Source organism: Entelurus aequoreus, linkage group LG12 (genome assembly GCF_033978785.1).
Source record: "Entelurus aequoreus isolate RoL-2023_Sb linkage group LG12, RoL_Eaeq_v1.1, whole genome shotgun sequence".
Classification (NCBI taxonomy): Eukaryota; Metazoa; Chordata; class Actinopteri; order Syngnathiformes; family Syngnathidae; genus Entelurus; species Entelurus aequoreus.
In genome coordinates, this window is record NC_084742.1 from 45,150,079 (window position 1) to 45,163,765 (window position 13,687).

The 13,687-nt window shown below is 47.3% G+C and overlaps 1 long non-coding RNA gene across 1 annotated transcript; it reads left to right on the forward strand.

Moving 5' to 3' along the window:
- The first annotated feature begins 3,873 nt into the window (after window positions 1-3,873).
- LOC133662856 (uncharacterized) lies at window positions 3,874-13,581 on the forward strand. The gene is made up of 3 exons (XR_009828179.1): window positions 3,874-4,237; window positions 4,742-4,799; window positions 13,522-13,581. It is a non-coding gene; the product is annotated as an uncharacterized LOC133662856 (long non-coding RNA).
- Window positions 13,582-13,687: the final 106 nt, after the last annotated feature.

The window sequence follows — 13,687 nt, forward strand, 5'->3', positions numbered from 1 at the left end:
CTGCATCAAGAACCTGGTAGCGCTTTACTTCAGCGATCTGCAGATGTGCTTTGCCCTCCAGGACTTCACCACCGGGTGGCAGCATCTAGAAGTGGGAATTGCAATGGGGTGTGCCATTTCTCCAATCTTGTTCGTGGCAGCCTTTGAGATAATCCTCATCGGAGCAAGGCAAATGGTTGGAGGAATCAAAACACCATCTGGTCAGAGGTTACCCCCATTGAGGAGCTATATGGACGATGTCACCAGCCTCCTTCAGACAGCAGCATGTACATCTCGACTGCTGAAAAGGGTGGATGAGTTGACATCATGGGCCAGAATGAAGATCAAACCCTCCAAATCCCGTAGCCTGTCACTCAGAAGGGGAGTCAGAAACGACAACACCATCTTTGTCGTCGGGGGAGAGAAAATCCCCCTCCTGTCTGAGCAACCCATCAAAAGCCTGGGGAGGCAGTACACTGCAGAGCTGTCCGATAAACAGATGGGGAGGACTGTCATGAAACAACTCACGGACGGCCTGGCAAGGATCGACCAGAGCCAACTCCCTGGAAAGTACAAGGTCTGGTGCTACCAGTTCATACTCTACAGGAGGGTGATGTGGCCTCTGAAAATGAGCGAGATCCCCTCATCTGCCGTGAGTAAGATGGATGGAAAAGCCAACTCATTCATCAGAAAGTGGCTGGGACTACCACGGTGCCTTTCAGAAACGGGCCTCTTTGGGAAGAACGCACTGCAGCTGCCACTGCAGTCTATCAGTCTGGGCTATATGCAGGAGAAGTCCAGGCTGGTCCTCGAACTAAGAGAGTCCACTGACCAGTCAGTAAGGAACGCCAATGCCAAGGTTCCCACTGGCCGAAAGTGGAAAGCCCAAACTGAGGTTGACCGAGCTGTCAGTAGGCTGCATCACCAAGAGCTCATGGGCAGAGTCCAGGCAGGAAGAGCAGGGCTAGGATGGGGAGAAGCGCCTCGGTTCTGGTCTAAGGCCAACCGCAAGGAGAGGAAGGAGATGGTGGTGGCGGAGGTGACGAGGATGGAGGAAGAGCGCTATAAGATCAAGGCCGTGTCGCAGGGCCGACAAGGAAGGTGGACAACCTGGGAGGGAGTGGTCAACCGGAACATCAGCTGGTCCGACCTGTGGAAGATTCCACAGGCAAGGATCAGCTTCCTTATTCGTTCAACCTACGACACGCTTCCCTGTCCTCGTAACCTTCACCAATGGTTCGGGAACGAGGAATGCTGCTCACTCTGCAATGCTCCCAACGCAAGCCTCCAGCACATCTTGTCGGGCTGCAAGACCGCACTCTCTCAGGGGCGCTATAGATGGCGCCACGACCAGGTCCTGAGGAAACTAGCGGAGGTGCTGGAGGGGTGTCGACAGGGCAGCAAAGAATCACCACCAGCAGAGAACCATACCAGCTTTGTCACGGAAGGGGGGGGTCAAAGATACATCAGGCCAAGAGAGACAGCAGCAAGGCCCTTTTCCCCAGACCAGGAGTGGGACATGAGGGTTGACCTCAATAGGCAGCTCCGGTTCCCCACGGAGATCACCACTACATCTCTCCGCCCGGATATTGTAGTGTGGTCTAGCAAGGCAAGAGTGGTGCACCTTATTGAGCTGACCGTACCATCGGAGGAGGGGATCGAGGCCGCCTTTGAGCGCAAGAAGGCCAAGTACTCGGAGCTGGCTGCTGAGTGCCGGGAGGCTGGCTGGAAGACAACCATCTACCCAGTAGAAGTTGGCTGCCGAGGCTACGTGGGGCTGTCAACCACACGCCTTTTGAGGGACGTAGGAGTGACTGGAAGAAAGCTGAGAAAGGCCATAAAAGATCTGGCAGAGGAGGCCGAGAAAGGCAGCTTTTGGCTCTGGCTGAGGAGGAAGGACAGGAGCTGGGGAAAGAACAACTAACCCCGATAACAGCCGCAGGGGGTAACAGCTATCAGCTGCAGGGGGTGACAGGGAGACGTCCCTGTCACTGCTCCGCCACCAGGAGACGTTCCAGGATTAAAGGAGTGAAACGTTGGTGAATGGTGGTTCCTGGCTGATGACCCTGCAGCTGACCCGTGGGCACTGGAGGAGGTGCGACAGGCAGCAATGCCAAGCAGGAAATACTACCTACCTGTTCATTAACTTAGGACAGACACAGCAAATGCAGGGGGCATTAACTGATGAAGCCTAACTGGATAAGAGACGAAAAGTCAGCAAAGACAAACTAAACAGTCTAGTAGCGATCGAGTGAATGTACTGAGAATACAATGACCTGGCTGAATGAGAACATCCACATAGGACACCAAACAATGTAAGAAACACGTTTTTTAAAATGAGCTATAGAGGTAAACAAAAGGGTTAAGTAATCAAATTAATAGGAAGCAAGGTAGTGGTAGTATAATTTTCCATCAACACGTTGTGCTTCAAATTTTGCGGTTTCACTGTGTTTTAAAAAAATGTATGTATTCAAAAAAATATGTTGCGTTTGACTACGGCCTATCATTAATAAAAAAATCACATTTACTGTGAGAAAATTCATGTTTATGGCCTATATTAAAAATTGTATAGCATCAAAATAGCTTAATGAACCTAAAAAACTAATCTAAAGTACTGGGTTATATTGCCAAGTATAACACTGTAATAAAAAAACAGCACAATTTTACGTTAAAATACCAGCAGCTGTGGCTGCCAGGTAATCACCATAAAAATGACAGTTACAATGTATAGGACATTACAGTATGTTAATGTTGAATCCGTTAATTTTATAGTTGATAACTGTTTTTGCTTACAGTAAATTACTATTAAAAACCTGTTGTTAACCTGCACATATACAGAAAAACTATAGAATTCACAATAAAATACTGGCAGCTGTAGTTGCCAGGAATTTGCCATAAAATAAATTAGGGGCCGATTTTAGTGCATGTCTTGGAGGAAGCCAGAGTACTCGGAAGGAACCCATACAATCACAGAGAGAACATGCAAACCCCATACAGAAAGACCCGGAGCCTGGGAATCAAACCCAGGACCTGTGAGGCACAGGCCTTAACCACTGTTCACCATGCTGCCGCTTCACCAATACTACAGTCTGCAAAATGCCTGTGTTTCCGAGTCTTGTGAGCGGTACATGAGGATTTAAACTTGAAAGCATTTGTACAACCTTTCACTGGACAACTCACAACATGGCCTTCCGCAACATGTTCCTTCAAGTAATCTATTAAAAACAAGCTTTAAATACGCCATATCTGTTAAATAGCTGCTTGCAACCAGTTCCAACACACCTAAACACACAGCGTGGTTCATTTCGATGCAGTTTGCAAAGAAGCACATAGACATAACCCCTCAATGTCTGAAACCACTTGCCACAAAAATACAAGAAAACATGTTTGCCAAAAGTTAACTAGGCTAATGCTTCAACACAAACCACTAAAACAATTAAGGTATGCTGTAAATTTAAATGTAAACTCTACAAAACCTTTAATTCAGACATAATAATAATAATAAATAATTTTAGAGTATTTGCATGCTTCTGACATTAAAATATTTGCCTCAATGCAGTGTACAATTTTCATTATTTTCACAGTACAGTCATGTGTTTTCTAGTAATTTTGGTAATCTCTTTTTTCTTGGTTTCCACTGCATTCACAACTGTGATAAAGTATTTTAGATTGTAGTGTGTTTTACTGTTGCAATTAAACAATTGCTTACCGCAGTTTTTAACTGTATTTTTTTTACAGTAGATTATCGTCACCGCCATCGAACAAGTTGCAGTATTTTGAGGTGTGTTGTTGTGTTTCAGAATGGTGTGTGTGAGTCTGTATTACTGTGCAGTATGCCTTATTTTTGTACTAAAGAACAATCTTATTTTCTATTTTTATGTTCACTGTAGGGCAGCACGGTGGAACAAGACGGTCCTGGGTTCGATCCCCGGGCTTTGGATCTCTTCTGTGTGGAGTTTGCATGTTCTCCCCGTGACTGCATGAGTTCCCTCCTGGTACTCCGGCTTCCTCCCACCCTCAAAGACATGCACCGGGGGATAAGTTGATTGGCAACACTAAATGGACCCTAGTATGTGAATGTGAGTGTGGATGTTGTCTATCTGTGTTGGCCCTGCGATGAGGTGGTGACTTGTCCAGGGTGTACACCGCCTTCCACCTAAGTGCAGCTGGGATATGCTCCAGCAGCCCTCCCGACCCCGAAAGGGACAAGCGGTAGGATGGATGGATGTTCACTGTGTTGGATAAAACAAATGTAAAGGTGACTATATTTCATGTCTAAATGGCTTTACTAATGCTATAAACCAAATTAAGAAGGTCGTAACCATGTTTTCTATGAAAATATCAGACTTACGAATAAGAAATTCTAGTTCGCAAAAAGCCACTTATCATGGTCAGTTCTGGAACCAGTTAACAGCAACAAGCAAGGGACGACTGTAGTATTGAACACAGTGGTTGTCCATTATCGTCGTCTTCTTATATTAAAAGTTGTTTCCTGCCCAATAGTAATTACACTTTTACACTATTTAAATCATACCAAGCATTCTTTAGTTTAATGTACTGATAACATGTGGAACATAAAGTCAAAGTTTTGTTGTTTGACATCTTGAATGTTAGGTTATTGATACTCCTTAACTAACCTGCTGGAGGGCTAATTCTATTATATTGGTGTCTGCTGTATCAACACCATGATCGTTGGCTTAATATTTGGTGATTAAGATAAGGGCCGTTAAGAAAAAGGTTGCTTTGCTTTCTCATGTCTCAGCTGCAGCACACGGCATCGAAACGGACACCGGAAAGTCTCGGCATGTGTTGACTGGAAGGTAGAGAGAAAAAAAGATAGTAGAGAAGATGCAATGTTAACACCAGCTCCTGTGTGAAGAGGGATTAAGCCAGCACACACTTTAAAGGCCTACTGAAATGAATTTTTTTTATTTAAACGGGGATAGCAGGTCCATTCTATGTGTCATACTTGATCATTTCGCGATATTGCTATATTTTTGCTGAAAGGATTTAGTAGAGAACAACAACGATAAAGGTCGCAACTTTTGGTCGCTGATAAAAAAAAGCCTTGCCTATACCGGAAGTAGCGTGACGTCACCGGAGGAAGGACTCCTCACATTTTCCCATTGTTTACAATGCAGCGAGAGAGATTCGGACCGAGAAAGCGACGATTACCCCATTAATTTGAGCGAGGATGAAAGATTTGTGGATGAGGAAAGTGAGAGTGAAGGACGAGAGTGCAGTGCAGGACGTATCTTTTTTCGCTCTGACCGTAACTTAGGTACAAGGGTTCATTGGATTCCACACTTTCTCCTTTTTCTATACTATATCCTCTTGAAAATGAGAGTCGAGAACGCGAAATGGACATTCACAGTGACTTTTATCTCCACAACAATACATCGGCGAAGCTCTTTAGCTACTGAGCTAACGTGATAGCATCGGGCTCAAATGCAGATAGAAACAAAATAAATAAATCCCTGACTGAAAGGATAGACAGAAAATCAACAATACTATTAAACCATGGACATATAAATACACTGTTAATAAATCCCAGCTTGGCGAAGCTTAACAATGCTGTTGCTAACGACGCCATTGAAGCTATCTTAGCAACGGGACCTCACAGAGCTATGATAAAAACATTAGCGCTCCACCTACGCCAGCCAGCCCTCATCTGCTCATCAACACCTGTGCTCACCTGCGTTCCAGCGATCGACGGAAGGACGAAGGACTTCACCCGATCATCCGTGCGGTCGGCGGCTAGCGTCGGCTAGCGCGTCTGCTATCCAAGTCAAAGTCCTCCTGGTTGTGTTGCTACAGCCAGCCGCTAATACACCGATCCCACCTACAGCTTTCTTCTTTGCAGTCTTCATTGTTCATTAAACAAATTGCAAAAGATTCACCAACACAGATGTCCAGAATACTGTGGAATTTTGAGATGAAAACCAAGCTTTTTTGTATTGGATTCAATGGGGTACCAATACTTCAATGGGGTACCAATACTTCCGTTTCAACGATTGACGTCACGCGCATACGTCATCATGTATAGACGTTTTCAACCGGAAGTTTAGCGGAAAATTTAAAATTGCACTTTATAAGTTTATGTGTTGCAATGTTAAGATTTCATCATTGATATATAAACTATCAGACTGCGTGGTCGGTAGTAGTGGGTTTCAGTAGGCCTTTAATTAGAACAGCAGAAGCAGCAGTAAGTGATATGCACACGCACGCACGCACACACACACACACACACACACACACACACACACACACACACACACACACACACACACACACACACACACACACACACACACACACACACACACACACACACACACACACACATGCACACACTCTTGTATTTGTTACCTTCTTGAGACCTATGGAAAATGCCTACCTCTTTAGGACCACCCTTTCTAAATATATAAAGATTTGTATTTACAACATTAATAATATATATATACTATGCAAATATGAAAAAGGTAACTTTTAGTTTTTTTTTTTGTTTTTGTTTGTTTGTAATTGTTTTTTAATCTTCATTATTTACTTCAAGTTATTACAGTGTTCGGGAGCCTGTAAAGGACTGTATATTTACTTTAGGAGGATGCTCTAATTTTCACAAAATTACCAAATAAAGATAGTCTAGGAGAGAGTGAGAGGACACCACTTATATAGTTAACCAATTTATTATATCATATAACATACAATAATCTGACAATAATGAACACATTGTTTACACTCATACACTCATCCCCACTCACACGCTACCTCCCCAATGAAACCTCCCGCACTAAACCAATTACACAACACACACACAGTCCAACCTGGGCCCCTTGGCTGGGCCAGAAGATAGTCTGTTGTGGTCCTGCTGTATCGTTGGTGCACGTAGGGGTGGGGGTGGTGAGTTGCAAATGCTGGATACCAAGGGGGCGTTGGAGAGGGGGGACACTGCCCGTTGTAGAGTAGAGAAGGGGGGGGGGCTCGGCCGTGCTTCCTCTTAGTTCCCTCACGAGTCTAGTCTGGAGCGAGAGGAGAACCAGCCTCGTCCTGGGTCACCTCTCTGTCGACTAGCCCGTGAGCGCGAGCCACTAACACTTGTACCTCGCGCTGTCCACTTCCCTCGCAGCAAGGTAGCCACGATAGCACACAACTAAACTCTACAACGTTCTCCAAACAATAAATAGTCCCAGGGGAGAGTGTCTCTTAACTAAACTTAGTCCGAACGTGACGGAACCTGGCGTTCGTGAAGTCACGTTGCAGCCAACAAACACAGGTGCGAGCTGCGGTGAGCTAACTAGCGGTTAGCATGCGCTTCACCTCCTACTGGCAACGTGAAGCGCCCAAAACGTCTTTAAACTTAAACTAGTGCACTGGCACTTAACTGTCACTTATAACAAACTTAAATACACCGCTTAGAGTACTAGTTTCTTATCTGATCTGCAACTGTGGTGATCTCTATCTCCGGGTAGTATTACCGACGCTCCCCTGCCTGTCAATGCTGGAGCTTTTTTAAACACTTTTTTTACCTGCCGGCGGAAACGGAACTGCCCGTAACCATGGCAACCGTTACCGTAGCAACGGTTAAACAACTTAACGAAAATACATTTCACCTTTCCAAACAACACATATGAAATAGAAATAAATAATAATAATTAATCCCTTAACAGAAACGATCTATATATAGAACTAAAAGGGACAATTTACACAAATATGAAAACCTTCAGAACAGCCGCCCCCTGATTTATGTGAAGGAAATCAGTTATACTAATGAAGGTTTGATATACAAGCAGATCAGGGGGGTTTAGGGGGAGTCGGGTCAGAGTATGGGGGAGTCGGGTCAGAGTATGGGGGGAGCTTGATAAGGCGAGGCACTGGTCGATGGTAGGTTCTCTGGCCAGTGTCCACTATTGCTGAGCGAACTCTACCATCCTTCCCCTTAGTGACTGTCTTCACTCTGCCCAGGAGCCAATGCGCTCTGGGTAGCGCTGGATCCACAATCATGTCTGGCCGCCCCATTAGGAGAGAGTTGGGCGTGATGGGATCGAGGTCAGCCAGGTCGCTACTTGCATATCCCAATGGTTTACTCTCCTGCTGAAGAAACTTCTCATCCCAGCCCCCTTTGACCATTTGTAGTCCCTCCATCATCTCCATGACATCAGTTAGCTGGCAGTGAGCGGTTTGGAGCTGCAGGGCTAATGTGTTCTTCTCTTCTGACATCTTTGACAACTGATCAGAGAGGCCGTTCCTCTCATGCAGAGCACTGTTCAGCTTCTGTGCTGCACAAGACGTTTCTACTTCTGCTGATTTAATTTTATTCTCCAAGGTTTGAACCTGGGCCAGGAGGTCAGAGGTCAACTCTTTCCTCAGTCGAAGGTCCGAGTTCAGGAGCTCTATCTCAGAGTACAGGGCCTGGACTTTCTCTTCTTGTGCTGAGAGCTTTTCCTTGTCCTGGTTATGTTGTGACTGCACAACTATTTCTGTCTCCATGGGTCCTAACTCCCTAGTCTCCTCAGATTTGGAAAACAATGACAGCTCACAGGCAGCAGCTTTATTTTCAAAGACAACCTTGGGACAGTTCTCCTCAGGAGCTTGATCAAACTGTTGTTGGTGATGATCCTCCTGCATTTTCTGCCCATCTTCAATGCTTGCATCCCTGTCTTCCTCCTCATTGTCCTCAATCACATCTGCTTTTATTACCTTAAGGAATGCTTCGGTCTCACTGGCAGCCTTACTGGGCTGGTTTGAGGGTTCCTCCATTTTGTACTCGGCCCCGAGGAAGTGCATTCGGGTCTGGCTGGGATTAGCACTCTTTAGGTTGATAGGGCCTTGGAGAGTCCAACCAAGTGGGGTGTCCAGGGCGACGGGGCAGCCACGTGGGCCTGGGAGAATGCGCCTTGGGAGGGTCAGCCTTGCTTGATCGGACCCAAGTAGGATGGTCGGTACCACTTTCTCTTCTTGATCAAGACTCAATTCAGACAGATGGGGGTACTTTGCCTTGAGCGCCTTCATTGGGTAGCCATAGGTAGAAAGGCTCACGTCAACCGCGGTGAACACATCACGCAGGGGGTGCACATCTCCTGGTCGCCCCTTTGCCATGATCTCCAGGGACACTATCTCACCCGTGATCGGGGTGGGCTTGGGTCGAATGGTGAGGATATTCATCTGATGAGGATGACCCTTGAGCCCGAGGGTGGTGGCTGCCTCCTTCATCAGAATTGTGCACTCTGCACCGTCATCAATGATGGCATAGGTGGACATCTCCCTCCCATCATGGCGTAGGATGACCGGCACCATCTTGAGTAACACTTGGGGGTTGTTACCACGGACTGGGCCTACGTAGTAGGTACGACCCTCCTGGATCTCACTTGATGGGTCCAGAGGGAACTCTCCGGTCTCCGGCTTGTCGCTTCTGGTATTTAGGTCGTGGAGGACCGTGAGGTGTATCCTGCCACATTCCTTAATACGACAAGGCCTCTTCAGGGTGCATTGCTTGGCCATGTGCTCACGGGCGCACCTCCAACACCGCTTGTTGTCCTTGATCCACTGTTTCCTCTCTTCTGTGTTATTCTTCCCAAACTCTGGACAGTGTTCTAGCCAGTGGGGGCCTGTGCAACACGGGCGAGGTGGTTGAAACTTCTTGTCACCCTGCTTAGGGCCGCCCCTCTCACCGTGGGGGGTGTCCCTCTCCTCCTTAGTGTCAGCCCTTGGGATCGTCGTCATCACCGGGACTGACCCTTCCTTCCTCTTGGTTGCTCGATTGGTCCATTCGTGTCCGCCGTACTTCGGCTCAGCTTTTGTTGGGAGACGGATGTGCTTTACCTCACTTCTCAGAAAGTCAGATAGCTCCTCTAAGCTGGCTGCTGGCTGGTCGGGGTGGAGCTGGTCGTGGCGCCGCCGGAACCTTTCCTCTCGATGTCTGGGCAGCTTCCTTATGAAGCGCTCCACGGTGGAGCCTGTGTTCAATTCCCTGGCTCCAGTCGGTCCCTGCAGCTTCAGCATCGTGACCAGGGAGCGGATGCGGAGGGCGTAGTCATCCAGGGCTACGTCGGTTCAGATCTCAGGTAACTCCCCGAGGGCTTCAACCTCGTCGAGGATGTGGTCCCATGGACAACCCCAGCGGTGATCTAGTTCGTTCATGCTGTCTGTGTAGGGCGTGAGGGACTTGGCGTGGGAGAAGCAAAGTCTCTTAGCTATTGGTAGCTTGCAATGGAGTTGGAGTGTGAGCCACTTTTGCTGCTCACTGTGGTACGCCTGTGGTTCTCCTAGCAGGTACTCCAGGCTGAGCCGCATCTCCCTGTAGTTCTCCCTGCTGTCTTGGGTGAAGAATGGAACAATGGAGCCAGGCGGGTGAAGAGGAAGCGGGTCATATGGTCCTGCATTACGGCGGGCTGATGGTGATGGTGAGGAGGGGGGAGGGGCGTGTGGATACTGCACCCTACGATCCAAAAGGGAGTCCAAGCGTTCGTCAGGCTCCATTTCCTCCTCGTGTGCGCTCTGGGTTTCTGGGTCCAGCGCTCGAGACCTCTCGATACTCCTCTTCCTTTCCTCTGGCGAGCCAGGCCTTGAGGGCGCTCTCGATATCCGGCCTGGGGAAGAGGGCTCTGGTTGGCGAGAGAGAGCGAGCTTAGCGAGCTCCAGGCTCTGGACGGCCGCCTTCTCCAGTGCCTCCGCAGTTGCATGGGTTTGCCGTTCCAGGCGCTCCTTGTCAGCGCGGGCCTCTATCTGCAGGCGCTCGTCTCTAGCACGGGCTTCTTCGTGCAGACGCTCCTCTCTAGCTAGGGCGTCCTGGCTCTGGTTCTCCTGGTTGTCAATCAACTGCTGGATTAACTTCTCAGAGAGTAGACTCTCATGGCTTGATCGTCCTGAGTGGCTGCTACGGTGACTACCCGTATGGCTGCTATGGATGCTGCTGCGCCGGCCAGAAGATAGGCGAGACTTTACTTTGGGGGGCTTGCCTTGAGGATCGGAGTTCTTGAAAAACTCACCCGGATGGAAGGTTCGCGGGTCGGTCCTGTCTAGTGGGGTGGCGGCATCAGGGGGAATTATTTCCTCACCGTTCTGTAAGTCGCCACCTCCTGGTGGATCCTCTTTGCCTTGGCTGACGATTTCTGTCGGCGGGGGAATGACTGCTGTCAGCGGCGGGCCCGCCTTTTCCTGTCTCTTTTCATCCCTTGGTAGTGAGGAGAAGGGGTGAATACTGGGTTGCATAGTCGAACCTAATTCTGGTGTTGCAATATTGTCCTCCGCCACTTGGGGTGCTTTACTCTCTAAACTACTGGGGCTGTCAGTCTCATCTAGGGTAGTCAAGTGATAGTCCTGTAGTCTAGTGGGTAACCTACGCTCTCTAACAGGGCGTGTTGGTGGTTCTGGTTTTGGGGAGGGGCTTAGGGTTCTCTCACTCTTTTTGGACATCCTAACTGATTAGACTATCCGGCTCAAAGGACCAAAATGTTCGGGAGCCTGTAAAGGACTGTACATTTACTTTAGGGGGATGCTCTAATTTTCACTATTTACCAAATAAAGATAGTCTAGGAGAGAGTGAGAGGACACCACTTATATAGTTAACCAATTTACTATATCATATAACATACAATAATCTGACAATAATGAACACATTGTTTACACTCATACACTCATCCCCACTCACACGCTACCTCCCCAATGAAACCTCCCGCACTAAACCAATTACACAACACACACACACAGTCCAACCTGGGCCCCTTGGCTGGGCCAGAAGATAGTCTGTTGTGGTCCTGCTGTATCGTTGGTGCACGTAGGGGTGGGGGTGGTGAGTTGCAAATGCTGGATACCAAGGGGGCGTTGGAGAGGGGGGACACCGCCCGTTGTAGAGTAGAGAAGGGGGGGGGCTCGGCCGTGCTTCCTCTTAGTTCCCTCACGAGTCTAGTCTGGAGCGAGAGGAGAACCAGCCTCGTCCTGGGTCACCTCTCTGTCGACTAGCCCGTGAGCGTGAGCCACTAACACTTGTACCTCGCGCTGTCCACTTCCCTCGCAGCAAGGTAGCCACGATAGCACACAACTAAACTCTACAACGTTCTCCAAACAATAAATAGTCCAAGGGGAGAGTGTCTCTTAACTAAACTTAGTCCGAACGTGACGGAACCTGGCATTCGTGAAGTCACGTTGCAGCCAACAAACACAGGTGCGAGCTGCGGTGAGCTAACTAGCGGTTAGCATGCGCTTCACCTCCTACTGGTAACGTGAAGCGCCCAAAACGTCTTTAAACTTAAACTAGTGCACTGGCACTTAACTGTCACTTATAACAAACTTAAATACACCGCTTAGAGTACTAGTTACTTATCTGATCTGCAACTGTGGTGATCTCTATCTCCGGGTAGTATTACTGACGCTCCCCTGCCTGTCAATGCTGGAGCTCTTTTAAACACTTTTTTTACCTGCCGGCGGAAACGGAACTGCCCGTAACCATGGCAACCGTAACCGTAGCAACGGTTAAACAACTTAACGAAAATACATTTCACCTTTCCAAACAACACATATGAAATAGAAATAAATAATAATAATTAATCCCTTAACAGAAACGATCTATATATAGAACTAAAAGGGACAATTTACACAAATATGAAAACCTTCAGAACAACAGTATGTCTCTATATACATATTTTATTGTTTTTATACATTTTGGCCAAAGGGGGCGCATTTCAATTTCTTACACACACTTGTTATTACATATGTTAGCCAGAGGGGGAGGACTTCAAATTTTTGGGACCACCCTAATTTTGATAGATTTCACCACCAGGGGTGCAAATGAGACATTCTCTATTAGATGCAATGGTTTTCCGTATTGGGACCATGATTTTGCTCCTAACTTGTCCTCATATGAACATATATGAACATATGAATAATGTAAATAATTAAATGTGATTATCTTGTGTGATGACTGTATTATGATGATAGTATATATCTGATAGTATATATCTGTATCATGAATCAATTTAAGTGGACCCCGACTTAAACAAGTTGAAAAACGTATTCGGGTGTTACCATTTAGTGGTCAATTGTACGGAATATGTACTTCACTGTGCAACCTACTAATAAAAGTCTCAAAATAAAGTCTCAATACTTTTCCTTGTTGATGTCTCAAGAAGGGTAGAAATACAAGAACACACACACACACACACACACACACACACACACACACACACACACACACACACACACACACACACACACACACACACACGCACACACACACACACACACACACTCCTGAAAAAGTCAGCTTTTGGTGTTCACATACAGGTGAGTGCTGTGTGACTGAAACTAAAGTGTTTCTTAAGTAAGTGTGGCTTCCTTCTGCTGTCATGTCACCGGGTGCATAGTTACTGCATATTTCATGTGTGTGTGTGTGTGTGTGTGTGTGTGTGTGTGTGTGTAGACAGGTAAAATTACACCGCAGCGTAACCATGCACATGGACGCAAACATCCCAGAGCCTGCTCGCCATGCACAGATAAAAAACAGGCGTTCCCTCGCACCTTGGTTTCAGCATTGTTGCTCTGATGCAGGTGGAGATGACTCTTAGCGTACCAAAGAAGAAGACAGTGTTGCTCCAAAGACCAGAGGAGGATGAGCAAAACGTTCTGTCTTTGTGATCAAAGCACGCCCTTATCCTGGACCACCTGGCAACGTTACACCTAAAAGGTAAAGGGCACATCATTGTGATCATGTGTG